This window comes from Geotrypetes seraphini, chromosome 6 (genome assembly GCF_902459505.1).
Source record: "Geotrypetes seraphini chromosome 6, aGeoSer1.1, whole genome shotgun sequence".
NCBI lineage: Eukaryota > Metazoa > Chordata > Amphibia > Gymnophiona > Dermophiidae > Geotrypetes > Geotrypetes seraphini.
Window position 1 is genome coordinate 88,382,252 of NC_047089.1, and position 20,436 is coordinate 88,402,687.

Below are 20,436 nucleotides of genomic sequence, written 5' to 3' on the forward strand. Positions count from 1 at the left end.
AAATGGTTGATGGTCTCCATCATAAGGTTTATGAGGACAGACTTAAAGATCTCAATATGTATACTTTAGAGGAAAAGCGGAAAAGGGGGGATATGATAGAGACATTTAAATACCTATGTGGCATAAATATGAATGAGGCGAATCTCAATTGAAAGGAAACTCCAGAGTGAGAGGGCATAGAATGAGGTTAAGAGGAGATAGACTCAGGAAGGAAATACCTTTTTTTACAGAAAGAGTGATAGATAAGCGGAATAGTCTCCTAGTGTAGATGACAGAGACAAAGACTGTTTTTGAATTCATTAAAGTATGGGACAGGCATATGGAATCTCATAGGGAGGAGGAGGAGATAGTGGATGCTACAGATGGGCAGACTGAATGGGCCATTTGGCCTTTATCTGCCGTCATGTTTCTATAAACTGTCATTTATTCAGTGTAGCTAACATCTGAAGTATAATATAGAATTACATTATAGTATTTTGTCTTCTTAACCACAGTTTTTAATTTTAATGGTTTTAGATAATATATGGATGAGCTCATCTACTGCATGCAATAAGCATGAGATGTTTTGACACCAGGGTGTCAAACTTAGCTAATAGCTCATTAAGGTTCAAATAATTTCTATTGTAATGAATGCAGAGTTTGTCAGATGTTCTTCAAAATGCAAACATTGTTGTTCTGCGAATGGAACGATGGTGATAGGAATTTTCAGAACACATTGTCATTGTCTAGTTTCAACATTTAAAATCTTATTTCCTTATCAACAAGTGATTAATGTAAGAATTGTTGATAAGGAAATATGACATAAAAATGAATTAAGAAGAAAATTTTTTATTACATTTTTATAAAAAAAAGACATATTAATAAATTATATATATAAAAAAAGAAATGATCGGATTATATGGGACCAATGATAGCTCATGAATTGTTCTAAAGTCATACAACTATGAGCACTTGAGGTCTTCATTCCCCAAAAGTATAATAGATCAGTATTTACTCCCTATTAGAATCACATTATAACTGTGATGTATACATGTGTGATTGAAATACAAGAATTGAAGATTTATGGTCATCATGAGTTATTGCAATAATTGTCTAATAGAGACCATGTTTTCCTACTTTGATAAGAGCTCTGAATACGTAGCACAGTAGCAAAGCTTCATACTTCCTGATTGAACATAACTGGTTCCACCATTCAAAGTTGAGTTTTGTGTTGTCCTTCCAATGGAGTACAATTAATGAGTTGCTATAGCCATCAATTTGTTGAACAGTTTAGCATGTTTTTCAGAGATCTTTAAGACTGAAGCTGAGAATCTGAGAATTACAATGTTGTATGAGATAGGTGTAGCTTTTTCCAGTGGAATGAAGTGATGATTCGCTCCCACACCTATTCCTGATATAGGCAAAGATCTGTGCACTGGAAAAGCAGATGAGATAAAATACCAGGTTCTGAAGTGGAAGACTGAATTTAGTGGTTGAGTCTTTAGAAGTTTTTGCTAATTTTAAAAGAGTCCAATATACTTTGGGCTCCTTTTACAAAGGTGCGTTAGGGCCTTACGCGGAATAGCACACGCTATATTGCCATGCACGCTTGCTGCTACCACCTCCTTTTAAGCAGGCGGTAATTTTTCAGCTAGTGCGCGCTAATTTGGTGCGTGCGCTAAAAATGCTAGCGCACTTTTGTAAAAGGAGCCCTTTATGGAGGATACAAAAAGAGAATTGAGCAATGGCCACTGATAATGATGAGTGTGTAGTGTTAGATCATAGGTTTTGTCAGTCAATCCTATTTGGGGTTAGATTCAGAGAATGTTCACAATCTTTCCCCAGAGAATTAGGGTTTTTTTTGGTTTGTTTGTGTTTGGGTTTTGGGATTTTTTTTTTTTTTTTTACTAAAGATTAGCAATAAAATTAGTTCTGTGGCAGATAGCATGCATTAATCGTTAGTAAAAACCTCCTATACGACAACATCAATTGTAAACTTTTGTATTTCTTTGAGGTTGTTTTAAAACTTGTTATGGTTTGGTACCAGGTTGAAATTTTTAATGATGCAGGATTGTATTCAGCAATGTTTATGGAGTTCATAATTCATGTAATAAGTCATATCTAATTGTGGTAGTTTGTAAGCTGTAATATATTTGAAGGGTATAAAAGATTTATTCTACGTGTTTCTGTTCTAAGTATGACCATCTTTTACAGTGTACTTTTATAAGTCTGTGAGCATTTTATTTATTTGCTACTAGCTGATGCCCCGGCGTTGCACGGGTATTTAATTATAGCAATAACACAGTAAATGGATTGAAATAAAGATACTTTATAGTGGTGAATGAAATTATTTTTTTACAGCTTTATAAAAAGTACAATAATCAAATTATAATGTGAAATATTTGACAAAATGAATACAATACAACTAACACAAAACTTGATTATAAACAACAATTTTAGTTTCACCTCCAGGAGCAAGAACATATAAATTCTTGGGTGAACCCACTCTTGAGCAAGCAACATAGAGTTGTCCATGGGAAAAACAGGGGGATCTTAAATCCACTCCACAGTATGTAATAGTCTGTCCCTGTGATTTGTTGATTGTGATAGAGAATGCAAGTCTCACTGGAATTTGCAATCTCTTAAACTGAAAAGGAAGATCTGTTGGAATAAGTGGCATCCAAAAGTTTCAGTATTGATTTAAACAACTCAATATGTGGAAACTCAGGTTGAAAAGAAACTCCATGCAGTTTGTTCCCGGTTCAGAATGGAACCTGTGTTCCTAGTTCAGGATATGTGAGTACTCATGTAATGTAATAACATTATGAACTGGGGTGCATGAAGGAAACAGTTACAAACACAGTTAGAACATACAAACTCTATATGTATGGTGTCCGTGGTAGAATAGAAACGATGTCCCTAGTGGTTATAGTGTCATAGAAAGTGTTTTATAGTTGGAATTACTGTGAGAATGGCAGCTTTTTACATTTTTTCCATTGACATGAATGGGTGAAATCCGATTTTATGTTTGTAGCTCCACCCATGTGTGCAGGTGGGCCGCGAGACCCCCAGAACATATCACCCCAGGTAGTGAGGGATCTGCATACGAAGTAACGTTCAAATCGGTCAAGTCGTTTTTGAATTACTGTGAGAATGGCAGCTTTTTACATTTTTTCCATTGACATGAATGGGTGAAATGTGAATTTATGTTTGTAGCGCCGCCCACATGTGCAGGTGGGCCGCGAGACCCCCAGAACATATTACCCCAGGTAGTGAGGGATCTGCATACCAAGTTTCGTTCAAATCGGGCAAGCCGTTTTTGCGTTGGCAGCTTTTTACATTTTTTCCATTGACATGAATGGGTGAAATCTGATTTTCTGTTTGTAGCTCCGCCCACGTGTGCAGGTGGGCCGCTAGACCCCCAGAACATATCACCACAGGTAGTGAGGGATCAGCATACCAAGTTTTGTTCAAATCGGGCAAGCCGTTTTTGCGTTGGCAGCTTTTTACATTTTTTCCATTGACATGAATGGGTGAAATCTGATTTTCTGTTTGTAGCTCCGCCCAAGTGTGCAGGTGGGCCGCGAGACCCCCAGAACATATCATCCCAGGTAGTGAGGGATCTGCATACCAAGTTTCGTTCAAATCGGTCAAGCCGTTTTTGCGTGATCGCGGCACATACACACACACACACATACATACATACATACATACACACATACATACCTCCGATTTTATATATATAGATTTATATACTGTACAGTCCTTTCAAACATTTGTTTTTCTTTCTCTTAGATTTATGTTTCATTATTCATATGCGATGTTATATTAACTGAAATCCCAAATATAGGTGTATCTATGGTATTCACTTTGCTGTCTTTATTGCTCTTTATTCCTCTGTTTGCATTTAATTTTTTATTTCTGGTTATCTAGGTATTATGCAATTTTGTTTTACTGCATGTGTATTGTGGCCAGGCCAGTCTCCGTTGATGGGGAAACCCGGCTCGGACCACAAGTAAGAGTTATTGTAGTGGTTATGCAAAGGAAAACCTGGATGCTGGATTTCTGAAAGCCTCACCTGGTTTATTAGTGTTCCCAAATGAAAACAAGAAAAAAAGCCACTCAAACTTGGTTTCTTAGACTTTCTTAGGTGCTTCCTGTATTCTCATATGGTTCCGTCCAGGTGAGTCATATGGGCTTGACTCAGGAACTGGATAGTCCATCTTTACCAAAATAATCCCAATTCAAAACTAAAATTCCACAGTAGTCCAGTGCCTTCATTGTCTCATATCCCCTTTAGGATTTATCAGTTTCTCCTGACCACAGTTCCTTGCTTTACAGCTGAGCACGGCCCGTGCCAGCTTTTTCACGTCTCAGCTATCTTCACAGTCACAGTATAAACAAAGTTAACTTTGCATCTTGCTTTAACACGCTGTTCTCCCAAAGAGCATTCACAGCCCTGCCTGACAGGCTGTGCAGGCCACGCCTCCCCTTAGTTTAAGGTCTTCAGACCCTCCCGAAATGACCCTTATCTGCTTTATCTCCTGCTCCTAGGGAGTCTGAACACTGGGTTATTTACAGAACCATTCTCACTTAATTAAGCAGGGCTGCCTCAGCCCTGCTTGCAGCCATGCTCTGGCTCAAGTTTAAACACAACGGAAAATTGTCTTTATACGAATGGACGGGACCCTCATACACTGTACCCTTCCAGATCCATGTCCTCATCACACACACTATCCCCAGGGTCATTACACATTTCTCACTCACACTCTTGAGAACCCTGACTTTCCACTCCCACATCCACTCCTAGCTTTTCCTCCCATCCCCCTCTCTGCAGGCTGGCTCTCCTGTAACATTTACTTCAGGATAAACTCCCAGCCATTCTCCCTGAGTATTACTGGGCCAGTCCCCATACCTCCTGGAGTTTACACTGCCCCTCTTTGTGAGCTGGCCTCTGGCAAGACATCCCTGCTGGGGATTAGGCAGCCTGTGGAAGCTAGGAACACCGTGGGTTGTTTCCCGTAATCAGAGCCAGCTGTGTCCTCCTCCTTCTCTAGCTGATTTCCTATTTGAGGCTTTTCAACCTGCCCACTACGGGGCTGACTCCACCCCTCCTCAAGTGGGTTTCAGGTTTCTCCCTGACTCAGGGAAAGGAGTGATAGGGGATATTTCTAGCTTTCAATGCCCTCCCTGCCTGAATTTTAGACTGAGTCCCAATCTGACTACTTTCCTTTCTTACTGCTTGAGCCAGATTGTGGTTGTCAGCAGGCTGTTCCTGCTTTACCCTGGTGCCTGCAGGTTTAAGGACTTTACTCTGGGCTGGTCTGACTGCTTTTCGGACCATGACAGGTGCTTCCCTGTCACAGTATTTATACATGTTTATTAGATTGTTAATTTAGGGGGTCTTTTATTAAGGCGAGGTAGCCAATTTAGCGCATGCTAAATGTTAACGCGTTCATAGAATATAATGGGTATGTTAACATTTAGCGTGCGCTAAATTGGCTAGCATGCCTTAGTAAAAGACCCCCTTAGTTTTCTTTGTTTTGATTATATTAGTGACCCCTGACGCAGGCGGTTTGGCTCACCGAAACACAGTACTGTGTTGGGTCTACTTTACTGTATATCCTGGACTGAAATAAACAAGCTTTGTTTTATACTGCTGGCTCACATGGATTGCTCATTGCCCGTTCCCACTTGTTTCCTTGTCTGCTTTGCTTCCATGGGTTTGTGTCCTGTTGGACTTCTGGTGATGTTTGAAGATGAGAGACAGACCATAGTCCCATTTTTCACATAGGTTCCAATTTAAGATTTATCTATCTTGACAGAGGAATTGAACAGATTGATACATCTAATGGGCATTTCTCTTTTAACTTTAATGTATTCAGGATATCTTTGGTAATTCAGTCAGTGGATTTAAAAAATAAGAAAGTTACTATGGTAGGGATATTTGTTCACTGAAAACAGTAGCTGTGATTGGTATGAGTTCAACTTAGCCTTTTCAGATATAACCCACCTTGAGGAGTCATGTGGTATTAGTGGCATAAACCATTTTATTGACTGGGACATTTGAAATACTACCGTATTTTCACGTAGATAACGCGCACCCGTGTAAAACGCGCACACGGGTATAGCGCGCAGGAAACCGAAATATATGTAAAAAAATTTTTTTATACCGCGCACACCCGTATACCGCGCATGCTGCTCTGACTCTCCCGTCGCCGCCGACTCTCCTTTAGCCCGCCCCGACTCTCCCCTGGCCACCCCGACTCTCCTTTCGCCCGCCCCGACTCTCCTCTCCCCCTTGAAGTCCTGTCCCCACCCTGAAAGCCTGATGCCCCCCCCGACGTCCGATTCACCCCCCCCGCAGGACCGCTCGCACCCCCACCCCGAAGGACCGCTCGCACGCACCCGCACCCCCACCCCGAAGGACCACTCGCACGCACTCCTACCCGCACCCCCACCCTGAAGGACCGCTCGCACCCCCACAGCCTCCCGACCCCCCCCTTCATGTAGAAGCTCCTACCGGTGTCCTGCTGCTTCCTCTTGGCGGTCCCGGCCCTTCTGTGAGCCCTGCGCCTGCGCTGCTTCCTCTTCCGGCGGTCCCAGAAAGGGCAGGACCGCCGGAAGAGGAAGCAGCGCAGGCGCAGGGCTCACAGAAGGGCCGGGACCGCCAAGAGGAAGCAGCAGGACACCGGTAGGAGCTTCTACATGAAGGGGGGGGGGTCGGGAGGCTGTGGGGGTGCGAGCGGTCCTTCAGGGTGGGAGTGCGTGCGAGCGGTCCTTCGGGGTGGGGGTGCGGGTGCGTGCAAGCGGTCCTTCGGGGGGGGGTTCCGAGCGGTCCTGCGGGGGGGTGAATTGGACGTCGGGGGGGGGGAACTGTGTAAAAAAAAGTTGTAAAACGCGCTCATGCGTATAATGCACAAGGTTATGCATGGTTTGTAAAATTGTGTATAATGCGTGCGTTATATGTGTGAAAATACAGTAAGTGATACATTTTAAAATTAGGTAAGTTAATCTCTCCTTTACTTTTGGTAATTTAATTTAGCAAGAGCGATTTATGGGATTTTCTTAACCCCTAATGAAATTTTTTATGACCCTGTTTGTCCAAGCCTTTTTTTAAACCCTGCTATACAAATCACTGAAAAGGATTCAGGTCCCAATTCCTGCCCCATACTTTCTCTGTCTCTGTCATTTGTAAGTCAGGTACCTGGGGACACATCTTAAAGACCAGAAATCGTCTTCCAAAACATGTCCACTTTATTGAATATTCTGTACCTCAATTTATATCATCTTACATGGGTAAGGGTCGTCAGCATATGACGTAAATGCAAACCATATATGGACACAGGTCACATGAAACTTTAAACACATCAGCATTTTTTCTATCTGGAGACTGAAGTCCACAGAGGGTCAGAAAAAGCCTTAACCAGCAGAGACCCTAATCTAAATCTGTCTGTAAATACGGCTTAACAAAACAATTGAATTCACTTCACTACAACTCTGTTTAAACATTCATGTCAAAGAAAGAAAGATAAACATAGATGTCCTTGTACCATCTTCAAAGAAGGGAAAGATAAACAGGGCCTACCTTTGCATCTTTAAACAACATATGCCTAAGGACACTTACTAAAGTTCTGATACGTGTCCGTTCAATTCCCCTCTTACGTCATGTAAATGACGTCATAAATACACAGCAGGAGCTGGAAGGGAGTGATACTCTAGATATGTCTCTCAAGGAGGGGTCTTTTAGGAGCTGTAATACGAATAACACAGTACATGAGCAGTCAAGACAAGAGTGCAAATAATAAGAGATTATGCATTCAACTAAAGTGCTGATCCCAAGAATTAGATAAATCAGAGTTACATTTGAACTCAGCAAAGAGGTCTGCTAATTTCTGAATGTCCATAGGAGGACCTATATTGTCAGAAAGAACAGTACAACAGCATAAAATACTGGGAAGAATTTAACAGAATTCTCAGCTAGAATCATATCTAGGGCCATATGATTTTGAGAACCATCTGAGAAGTGGAGCCTAATTGATCAGTAATACCTTGCAAGGCGTCCCTAGAATAGTTCACAAAGCGTTGCTGATTATAATAATTTTAACTAATCCGATCAACATTCTTATTAATAGTAATAAAGGGAATAAGGAACTCAAACCCAGCCTTAACCTGAGCTCGGGCCTTAAATTCATCTGGGACCCCTCTTGGGACCCCTATAGCATCTATGTATACATGTGATCAGATTTATATCAAGACAAATAAAAGGAAAAACCATGTGAATAGGAAGGATGCCTTTCAGAAAAATATGCAGAAGCATGGTAACCTTAACTAAAGTGCACTGGCCTATCCACTGGCTGGGTAGCTTAACAGGGAGCCAAAAGTCTCCATAAAGCCAGTAAATATCAAATCTGATGCAGCAACAATAGGGCATACCTATGAGCCAAGACAGAACAATAACCTGGGGGTAAATTACCTACAAAACTACCCTGTATCAGATTAGAAACATGACATGTGTAATTGCCCTTATAGATGGTAACGGCAATATCAAGCTTTTGCTGTCCTGGCAACAAAGGGTATTTAGAACACTGCAGTGCACAAAGGGGATAGGTAAATAACCCAAAAAAGCATGGTTGGATACCAGGAGGGAGGTCCAGAGGTACGGTTCCTAGATGGGGTCTAGCTTGAGCACATATGTACTCTTATTATGTTGATCAGCAGTGAATTTCATCCATTCTAACCAAAGGTTACGTTCTGAAAACCCTACCTTAACAGCCACAATATCTTCAAAAGTGGGATTGGCAATAGCCATCATGTCAGTAAGTTTATTGAATGTAGGGGCCAGTGAGTTAGCATTTTTTGGGGCCCCCACAAAATGGCGGGAGAAGATGAGTGGAGGTAGATAGATCCCGTAAGAAAACTGATGGGTCGGATAGCTAGACCCACCCTTAAACCACATGTCCATAATGTACATACCTTCATCAGTAGGTCTAGGGTTGTCAATAGTAAGAGAAAGCTTAATAATTTGTACAGGAACACTTTTCCTATAACAGTGTCCAACCTTATGAAGGGTCATACAAGTAAGCAGTGATTTACCATTTTGGTCCACTGTTTTTCAGGGTATTTTCTAGTTTATAAGCCCAGTCAGTATCAATATTCCACCCTACCACTCCCCAGAATGCACACTTATCCCCCAACATGAGTCAGTAATATATATATATATATATATATGTCTTTAGTTTTAGGAATCTCTGAGGACCAATGGCACAGCCTTGGGATATCAATTGATGAACAGTCCACAATGTCACAATACTCAAAGGAGAAGGTGGCAACTTGCACACTGCTGGAATTATACCATAAGGTAGCATACTATCGGTCTTTTCTGGATTCCAATTGAAGGACAGCCTTTGCGAGGGAGTAGTCCAGCTTGACGTCGTGTTCGCAAAGAGGTGTCGGGGGTTGCTGTTTACAGTAGGAGTGTCATTTACAGATGGGTATGGGCAGAAAGTGTCGTGAACCCAGAACACATCATCCCTGTAGACCCAGTTAGAAATGATCCATACAGGGAGAAAAACGAGCAGCAGCGGTGCCAGTAAGAGAATGATAAAGTTGGTAGAATGCTGCAATGAGATCATTATGTTGTTCCACTGGAGGAGGTGAAATCTGCGCAGGGAAGACTTGCTTCTGGGGTTTTAGGTTAACCCTCTTCAAGCGACTTGCGTGGATCCAAACAGGAAACTCCTCAGTGAGTGCAGCGGGCCTGGTCACAGCGATCACAGTAGTGGGAAGGCCAAAGGGGAAATCCGTCTGCTTCCGATCCTTGGAAAGCTGCTGGACAATCACCAGGCTGGAAAAAATGGGTAGGAATCTGTGGAGAGAAAGGAGAAGTGCAAGACACGTTTCTTTGAACAAGCCCTAATATTTCAATTAGCTTTTAGACGTATTCCTCCTGTATCAAGGGAAAATCTACCCATGGGGCGGGGAAAGGTCATCCCGTGAGAATCTCAAAGGGAGAACAGCCAGATGTCTGTGCATACAGAAAGAGATACTTGAAAAGAGATGCTTGAAAAGCATTCCAAATATCATTCAGCAGCTGTACTCCAATGTGATCCAAATAAGAGATAGAAAACAAGAGAAACCATGTTGCCTGTATTGAATGTGGCAACATGTAACAATACCAATTCATTTATTTGATATAGCTATGGCAAAAGAGAGACAATACTCAGTTACTTAAGGTTCTTAATTGAACAATCCAAAAGGATATGTTTTTATCGTGCTGCATATAACTATTATGCACCTCAGAGAAACCATACTGATGTACTGAATGTATTCAGAAATGTATATTGAATGGATCATATGTAGGGAACACCACGAAATAAACGCTGCATAAAGTAAAACTTTTTCTTAAACATATAACCCCTGACTAAACTTCATTCAGAATATAAAAGCTAAAAGTAAAAGAACATTGCGCAGTTAGGCTAGTAAGAAGTGGAAAAAGAGCTCTAGAAGTGGCCAATGTTATGTATCCTGGGGTACCCACTAAACTAAAACAAGTAGACATGACACAGACAAAACATAAAGTTTTAAGCGTGGAGCTATTACTCCATCTGTCAAGTGTGCAGGGCTGAATTTAACTCTGCAAATAAACACATTGATATAAAAAAACCAAAACTACAAATAATGTATATCATAACCATCTCATATTTGAAAAAAGGCATAAAGCTAATGTCTCTTTGGAGCGTCTCTATCTCTGCAGTGATAAAGAGGACCCATGGAAAACATTAGAAATATCTGTGCCAAAACGGATCTGGGATGGCTATGTATAAATCCGGAAAAAACATTTTAAATTAGCAACATCCTAATTTCAGCTAAAACAATAGAAAGGAATTGTATTTTCCAATTTATTTTCAATTCACAACCGTGCCAGTTGTAATTATTGAGCTATATATATCTCTGTATCAAGGAGCAAAAGGTCAAGAATGAAAATATCACTAGCAAGAAGTTAAAATGTCGAGCGAGCACTACGATAACCAATACCATGATATTGGGCAATGAATAAGGGAGAGCTAGCAGCTGGTATCCAGGGTTTCCCCTCTTTGCACCAAAGTCCGTCCAAAAGGGCGGCTTTGGGCACCTGCCAAACGCCAGGCATCAAATTCAGAGGAAGCTGTGAAAAAAGAGAGGAAGAGAATCCTGTTCACCCGTGAGACCCAAAAGCCCATTTAAAAGAAGGGCTTGGACATCGTGAAAAGTATGAAGGGTAATGGGGTGACCTAGGATCAGAAAAGTAACCATCTCTACCACCATAGCACAAGCAGCCAGGGAACTTGAACAGGAGTGACTATAAAAAAGGCAACAGAGCGTAACTTACCACCATGTTCTCCCTTCATGGTGTTACAATAGTCCCAAACAAAGAGATAAAACATGTGGGCATAAGCAGGAAAACCCAAACTTGAGCTAGAAACCAAAGCACATCTTAAATGTCCAACATTTCATAAGTCCATCTGATAAGAGCAGTCATTTCAGAAATCAGGGTCTGTCTCAAAATCTGGTCATAGAAGGAACAAGCAGAGATCCATTGGCGGCAGTGACCAAACATAGCAAGAAAAGTAAGCATGTCTTTCTTGGTAGCTGGGCGGGGCAGACCCAGAATAGCAGCAATGCAGAAAGTGCAGATTTTCCTCTGACCATGAGACAGGACAAAACCCAGGTATTTCACTTCAGATGTACACCAGTGCAGTTTATTTCGTGACACCTTGTGACCACACACAGACAACCATTATAAAAGGTACAAACTATCAGCCTGACAGGTCTCCTGAATTATGGAACACAAAAAGTTGTACAAAATGAGAATAGGACCATGAAGGGCAGTGCATGACTTTGTAGAATAGCCTGAAGGGCAATTCTACACTAGGTATACTGTTGCTTAAGGGTGAATGCAGCCTCACCAAAGGGACTAAAAATAAAACATTCTTTAGGACAATGACAGAAAAAAAATCATTGGCTGCCGGTGGAATGGTGGAAGAAACATAAGTGCAATGAGAATTACCAAAACACTAACAGCCCTAATAATGCCATCAGCTTTGACAACAAGAGCGATGGGCGTATTATAAGAAGAGATGGTGGTTTTGATAATGCCGGAGAAAAGTCAAGAGACAAGCAGTGGAATCTCACCTTACTGCTTTATAAAACCAAGAATGAGTAACTTCAAAGAAGCACTATAGGGGGTCAGTGGAAGCCCAAACAGAGAAGTCTGGGGGAAGGGACAAAAACATTCATGCACAGACCCTGATAATGAAAGCAAAGAACAGATTAGCTTTGCTCTGCACAAGAAAGAAAACCTCTAAAACGGAATTTTTTCTTTTTCTTGTTTCTCTTTTTTTTTTATGATCCAGCACAGAACACAAAGAAAGCAGCCGGTAGAAAAAACGCACACGCACAAAATTAGTCAGGATCAAAAGGAAGACAAGAAATAGTGCTTGTGTACAAACTACAAGGGAAAGATCTTAGACTGATTCAAACAGCGCTTTCAATTCATTCCACATAACAGCATGTCCTACCTCAGTAGTAAACATTGGTGACACAGAAAGATGGGAGCAAAAGGAAAAATGTCATACACACACACAGCCGTACAAGTCTCATTTGTCTAGGAGTAAGTGCCTTTATGACTCATTACAAAAGCAATATAACAATGCAAAAATATTCGCTTATCTTACCTTATAAGCGAGGTACAGTAATAAGAGACAATAAAATCTTATACTCTATAAAAGTTTTAACCTTACAAATGACAGAGTGGGCAGGGGGGTTCTATAAATAATTTCATTCTTCCCGAAAGAATGGCAGCTGCTTATATATATGAGGGGTGCTTACCGAAAGTACCCCGAGATTGTTCCCAAAAAAACTCCATAATAGAACCCAAAGCTTGAACTTAAAATAAAGGGTGGGTACAGGTCACCACTACCCTGTGAGTATTAAAGAACAGAAAAAATTCAGAAATACTCACAAAATACCGGTGATATCATCTGCCCATCGCGGACAAGCCCCCAACTGAAAAGGATTCAGGTCCCAATTCCTGCCCCATACTTTCTCTGTCTCTGTCATTTGTAAGTCAGGTACCTGGGGACACATCTTAAAGACCAGAAATCGTCTTCCAAAACATGTCCACTTTATTGAATATTCTGTACCTCAATTTATATCATCTTACATGGGTAAGGGTCGTCAGCATATGACGTAAATGCAAACCATATATGGACACAGGTCACATGAAACTTTAAACACATCAGCATTTTTTCTATCTGGAGACTGAAGTCCACAGAGGGTCAGAAAAAGCCTTAACCAGCAGAGACCCTAATCTAAATCTGTCTGTAAATACGGCTTAACAAAACAATTGAATTCACTTCACTACAACTCTGTTTAAACATTCATGTCAAAGAAAGAAAGATAAACATAGATGTCCTTGTACCATCTTCAAAGAAGGGAAAGATAAACAGGGCCTACCTTTGCATCTTTAAACAACATATGCCTAAGGACACTTACTAAAGTTCTGATACGTGTCCGTTCAATCACTTTTAACACTTGTTCTGGCAATGAGTTCTAGAGCTAAACAATATATTGAATGAAGAATATTTTCTCCTATTTGTTTTAGATGTGCTGTTATGTAACTTCATTGGGTGCTCCCTAGTCTTTGTGCTTTGTGAATGTGTAAATAATCAATTCATGTTTACCTGTTCCACTCCACTCAGAATGCTCATGCTAATGCACATGCTCAGAACATTTACGACCCTGCCTACGCCTCAGGAAGACCATTTTTCTGCTGCCTATGCTCTCCGCTGCATTTACTCTCTCGCATCTGACACCATTATGGCAGTTCATGTCTGCCACAATTTGGATCCCTGGAATTGCCACAGAACCAGAACAGGTCCAAATAAAGGTACCATATGACTGGGCCAGGTCCAAAACGGATCAAGCTAGAACCAATCCAAATCTGCCTGGCTCTCCAACCTCCTCCTCCCACTTCAGCCCAGGTAAAAACATTTAGTTTAAAAAATTTCTTCACAGTATGAACCTATTTGGTTACTTAGCTTTGCAGGCACCAGCACTTAATGTCGCTGGCAGTTCTGAACAGTTCTCAGCTCCTCCCTGATTCTGTTCTCAGACTGCCTCTCCACTGCCCAGTTTTGACATGGCCGTTAATGTTGATATTCAGAGGCATTGCTTGGTTATAGGCTGCTGAATATCAGCAGACAGACTGGTTTGACTGGAAGGAACTTCTCCTGCCTTCTTACACCCTTTGAATATTGGGTCCATTGCTTCTCTAACTGCTGCTGCTCTCTCTCCTTTTGCATGCTACAACTCCTTTTGGCTCTGCTTTGGGTGATGTATTTCCTCTTGCTCCACTATGTGTACTGTATTTCCTTCTAGCTCCTGTTTGGTGCAGCATATCCACCTAGCTCTACATTTATTTATTTACTAGTCTTATAGCCCGTTACATTAACGGGTGCTAGAATATGTGTGTGTGTGTGTGTCTGTATTTCTTTCTTTCTCTCTCTCTCTCCTTAGCCTGCATCTGTATTTCTGTATTTATTTATTTCTGTCTTTCTTTTTCCTCCCAAACCTGAAACATCTGTATCCTGCTACCTGTCACCTTTGTTTTATTTTCTCTCTCTCTATGCATGCAGTTCTTGCCCATTTTTCATTTGCAGGCTTGACTTTTCCCTGTTCATCATTTTATCCCCTTCCCTTCCAAAATCTTATTTTGCAGAGCCAATAGGCAGTCCTACCTTCCAGGGTCACTTCTTTTAACAATGTTCTGCCGGTTAACATTGATTGAAAGATGTTACAAATTGGATTTAAATGGATTTAACAAAGTTGAAAGCTAGTCTGATGGGGGTGGGGTGAGGTGGGAGCAAAGTTGAGAAACCTGAGAAGAGCTGGAGCACAAACCACTTCAAAGGGAAGTCACAGAGACCTGGAAGAAAAATCCACCTCTTCATTTGTTTTCCTTTCCTGCTCAGGGGGGGGAAGGGGAGGGAATAAGACATTCTCTCACTGGCTCTGTAGGAGCTTGCGCACCCCCCCCTTCTCCGCGTGGCAAGGTGTTAGGTTCCTGTCAGGACAGACTTGGCAGAGGTGCTCCGTCACTTTCGCCCAGACCGGCTGCGAGCCATAGCCGCCTGCGAGCGCTGGCGTGATTTCTTTCAAACCGTGAGTGTGGGGCCGAAGTTAAATTTTCCGAGTCGCGAGTGTGGGGCTGAAGTTTAATTTTGAATGTGCCATGGCGGCTCCCCTCATTGGCCAACCCTAGCGGAAACAGGAAGTCTTGAGAGAGGGCGAGCCGCAGTGGACAGAAGACGGCAAAGCCAGCGTTAGCGAGGTGCAGCGCTTTTCTCAATTTAAACGCGGGTGAGCCGGCGAGAAGGAGGAGGCTTTGGCAGTGGTGGTTTTGGCGGTGAGTGAGGGTGGGTGGGGGGAGTCGCCGGCTGTGCTGTGCTTTCGCGATTTGTCTGGCTGCCGCATACGCACTCTGACCACGGACCTACGGATCAGGGATCACAGATCACGCAGGTCTGAGTGCGCATGCGCGGCTAGCTTTTTATTATATAGGATTCAATTTTCTATACCATTTTCTCAAGGGAGCTCAGAACAGTTTGTATGAATATATTCAGGTACTCAAGCATTTTTCCCTATCTGTCCCAGTGGGCTCACAATTTATTTTATGTATCTGGGACAATGGGGGGGGGGGGGGAATTAAGTGACTTGCCCAGGGTCAAAAGCAACAGTGTGGCTTTGAACCCACAACCTCAGGGTGCTGAGGCTGTAGCTTTAACCACTGCACTCTCCCCTGGGCACTGCTATTGCAGCCCCTCAACCGGGCATCACTCTTCTTGTCCTCAGTGGTATTGGCAATAGACAGTGATCTTATTAGCCCAGCCCACACTTAGGGGGCTGTTCTTAAACCCCAGTTAAGGAACATTTTCTTTTATGCTCAAATATATGAGCTGGAGGTTTTTAGCAAACAAAATTTTCAAAGCCTAGAATTTCAGTTTATGAGAAGCATTTTCCCAAATACACAATTGTTATATTTCTGTCAGCTTGTTAAATTTGCTTTTACTAATAGTTTAAGTGCTAGAGTTGTTTGCCATTTTCTTGCTACAGAACTGGAATTTCTCATGACAAATTTATAACAAACGCTTCCTGGTCTGGATATAGCCATCAGCAATTTGATCTGTTCTGTTTCTCTGCCATGATTTCACAAATAATTTCAGCACTGAAATTATTCAAAAGAACCTAGCTAAAATATTAATGAAAAGAAATGTGAAAAGTAAAACATACATTTCATTGACACTGTAGAAACTATGATAAAAAGGAAATTAGAAAACAAAACAAAACCAACTAAAGGGAGTGGTTATAAAGGCTAAAAGTTCAAATGAGGCTTGAATGCTGTTGAAAATAACATCCTATAAGCCTAGACTAGATGAATTCCATGCACTAGAAAAGGTCAAAGAAAGACCAAGTGACTGCTGGCAGGGTTAAAGGGTGATGTGAAATAGACTATTAGAGCCAAAAGGATGACTTTTTAAAAAATGGAAAGCAGATCCGAGTGAAGAAAATAGAAAAATGCACAAACGCTGGCAAGTTAGATGAAAAGCAGCGATACAGCAGGTCAAAATAGAATTTGAAAAGAAGCTTGCCATTGAAGCAAAAACTCATAATAAAAGCTTTTGCAAGTACATTAATAGCAGAGAACCTGTGAGGCAGTCAGTTGGGGGAATAGATGAATGGAGTATAAAAGGAGTGCTTAAAGAAGACAATGCTACTGTGCTTTAGTCTTTACCAAGTACCAGAGGGTGCTGAAAGGTTCTCAGCCCATCAAAGAAGAGAATGACGTGCAGATGGTTCAATCAATGATCTGAAACTAACCCCCTCTTTTACGACGGTGCGCTAACCGATTAGCGCGTGCTAAATGCTAACGCGTCTATAGACTATAATGGATGTGTTAGCGTTTAGCACGCGCTAATCGGTTAGAGCACCTTAGTAAAAGAAGGGGTATGTCAAAAACATAGAATTTTGTTACTTCAAATTGGCACTTAACAAAATAAGATAACACTCTTCAGCTACAATGGCAAAATAACACTCAGAATTTTAGGAAGTTGGTTGGCTGGGCTGAGAACTTTTCAGCACCCCTTCGTACAATTACCCACATTAGAATTAATCTTTGATGGTGATGATTTAGAGCAGGGCTGCCCAAGTCCGGTCCTCGAGATCTACTGGCAGGCCAGGTTTTCAGGATATCCACAATGAACATGCATGAGAGAGATTTGCATACCAAGAAGGCAGTGCAGGCAAATCTTTCTCATGCATATTCATTGTGGATATCCTGAAAACCTGGCCTGCCAGTAGATCTCAAGAACCGGACTTGGGCAGCCCTGATTTAGAGGAACTGAAGCAAATCATGGTGCACCAGAAAGATGTTAATGGAGCAAAATGGCAAATCAAAGAGCCTGGACAGGATGGTATAGACCAGGGGTGCACACACTTTTTTGGCTTGCGAGCTACTTTTAAAATGACCAAGTCAAAATGATCTACCAACAATAAAATTTAAAAAAGCACAAAGCACACTGTACGCGGAGAAAATGTTAATTATCATTTGTATTCAGGGTTTTTTTCAGAGGTCAAGGCAGATGACTTTAAAATATGCAATGTCACCTCAGTAACAACTATACAAAAATAGACAAATATACCCCCTCCCCTGGCCTGGCATCGGGGAAGCAGGAAGAACAGAACACAAAGGCAACGTGAGTCTCTCGAGGAGCCCGGGATGGGCTCCGTGATTGACTCGCGTTGCCTTTGCAATCTATTGGTCGATCACGAACAACCTTTTGGGCACCCCTGGTATAGACCCTAGGGTTCTGAAAGAACTCAGGGATGAAACTTAAGATACATGTGACCCGCTGAGTGAAAAGGTAACATAATCAAACACCTCAAAACATTAACTGAATTCTTCACACAGAAAGACTACAACCCCATGAACATTTCCAGGAAAATTGCTTCTTCACTTAACACACTCAGGATAAACCAACCACAGTATGTAGAAAAGAAAAAAAACAAACCCTTGTAATGACATACAATCCAGAGCTTGAAAAACTAAGAAGAATCCTAAAAGATCTGCAAGTATTACTCCAGGATGAAGAATTACTAAAAGAGAGCAATGCTGGCCTTCTGGCAACCACAAATTTGAAGCAAGAATCAGTGAAAAGCAAACTCCCAATAGAAGCTTAGAAAGACAATGGCACTAATTCTTGCTATATAGCAAACTGCAAATTGTGCCAGCATATATTACAGACCTCCACAATTACCCACATAGGAAAAACATTCAGCAAAAAAGGATCCTAATTATTCATTGCAGAAAACGTAAAGAAGTGTGTTATATTGGAGAAGCAGAACAGAGGTTAAAGACAAGAACCAACTCACACAGACACTATTATCAATCATCATAAAGTAATTCAAGGTGACACTTCTGTGAGCGAACATGATATTGCATAAATGATATATTCAGAATACTAAGAAGTAACTGTAAAACAATCTAGGAAGGTAAGACCATGGAAGAGAAATGATAAGTTCTGTCTGATAGGTATCAAAATATTTTAAGAAGGATCTATATTTCCAATCAATATTACTTACTGGGGGGGGGGGAAGCTATCAACATAGGCTAACAGTACGATGGGTTATTTTACCACTAACTTGTACAATGAGACCTAATTACTAATAACCAATTACTAATAACTTTCCCCCTAAATTACATTGCCTTGCCAATTTCTGGTTACCAAACCACTTCTCCCTCTTTCTCCCTATTATTTCCTCCGCTCATCCCCACCCATTTCGCTTGAGATTGTCATTAAAACCCTTTTCCTATTTCAATAAATATATTCAATATTATCATCTTTTGCAAATATCTGACCTGAAGAAGGTGACTCTACCTTTGAAAGTTTACTAAAACGTATTGTTAGTCCAATGAAAAAGAGATATCACCATTTTCCTTCTGTATTCTTTTGTTTTATTTCTATTTATTGCTTCAAATGAAGCAGAAACAGAAGGACTCAGAGGAGCCTGAGGCTCATATACATCTGCCAATGAATCTTTAGCTTCCTATATCCATACACTTCCATTTTTTCACCTGCCTGCTGACATTTATTTTTCTGTCTCTCTGTTGTGATGTTCATTGGTTATCATCATTAATTGAAATACAGTGGAACCTTGATTTACGAGCATAATTCGTTCCAGAAGCATGCTCGTAAACCAAAATACTCTTATATCAAAGCGAGTTTCCCCATAGGAACTAAGGGAAACTCGCTTGTTTGTTCCCACCCACCCCCATCCCCTGAGGCCAGTGGTGCTGCTCTACCCCACCAAGAACCGGCATTGCTCCTCCCCAACTCATGAAGGCCCCCCCCGCGTGATACACCATCCCCCCGCTCGCCTCCCCTGTGATTCGGCACCCCCCTGCTCGCATTGCAACCCCGCCGCGATCCAGCATGCCCCAGGCACCCACCCACCCACCCAATCACATTCCTTACCCCCATTTAGCACCGGCACCGGCACCAACGCACAGGACATGCCGGTGCCGGTGCCCGAAGATCTGCCTTCTTCTTCGTGCTAGGCCTTGAAAACATTAAAGGATGTTGAGAATTTTATTGGCAGTTACAGAACACCAAACTATATACAACTGGTTGTCAAACTTCTCAGAACACACAAAACCATGAAGTGCAACATGTCATTGAAGATGCACTTTCTACATTCACACTTGGTCTCAATGGCATACCAAGGGGGAGGAGGGGTGGGGGGGGGCGGTCTGCCCAGGGTGCAAGCCCTGAGGGGGTGCTCCCAGCCTTGAAGCCGTTGGCGTCTGGATTCTCCCCCCGGCCCCCCGCACCGTTTGCGGTGGAGAAGCAGCCTGCAGCGGGATCGTGATGCCTACGATCCCTGTGCTGCTTTGGTGCTGCTTCCTCCACCATGGTTCCGCCCCTCCTCTGACATCAGAGGAGGGGCGGGACCGCGGTGGAGGAAGCAGCGCTGAAGCAGCGCAGGGATCGCTGGCATCGCGATCTTGCTGTGGGCTGCTTTTCTACCGTAGGTGGTGTGGGGAGGCCAGGGGGCTGAGCGGTCCTTCAGGGTTGGGGGGGCGAGTGGTCCTTCGGGGTAGGGCGGGGCATCAGGCCTTCAGTGTGGGGCGGGCAGGCAGCCTTCAAGGGGGACAGGCAGGCAGGCAGGCCTTCAAGGGGGGGGACAGGCAGGCACGCCTTCAAGGGGGTGACAGGCCTTCAAGAGGGGATAGGCCTTCGAGGGGGGACGACAGGCAGGCAGGCCTTTAAGGGGGGGACAGGCCTTCAATGAGGACAGGCAGGCCGGCTTTCAAGGGGGGTGACAGGCAGGCAGGCCTTTAAGGGGGATAGGCCTTCA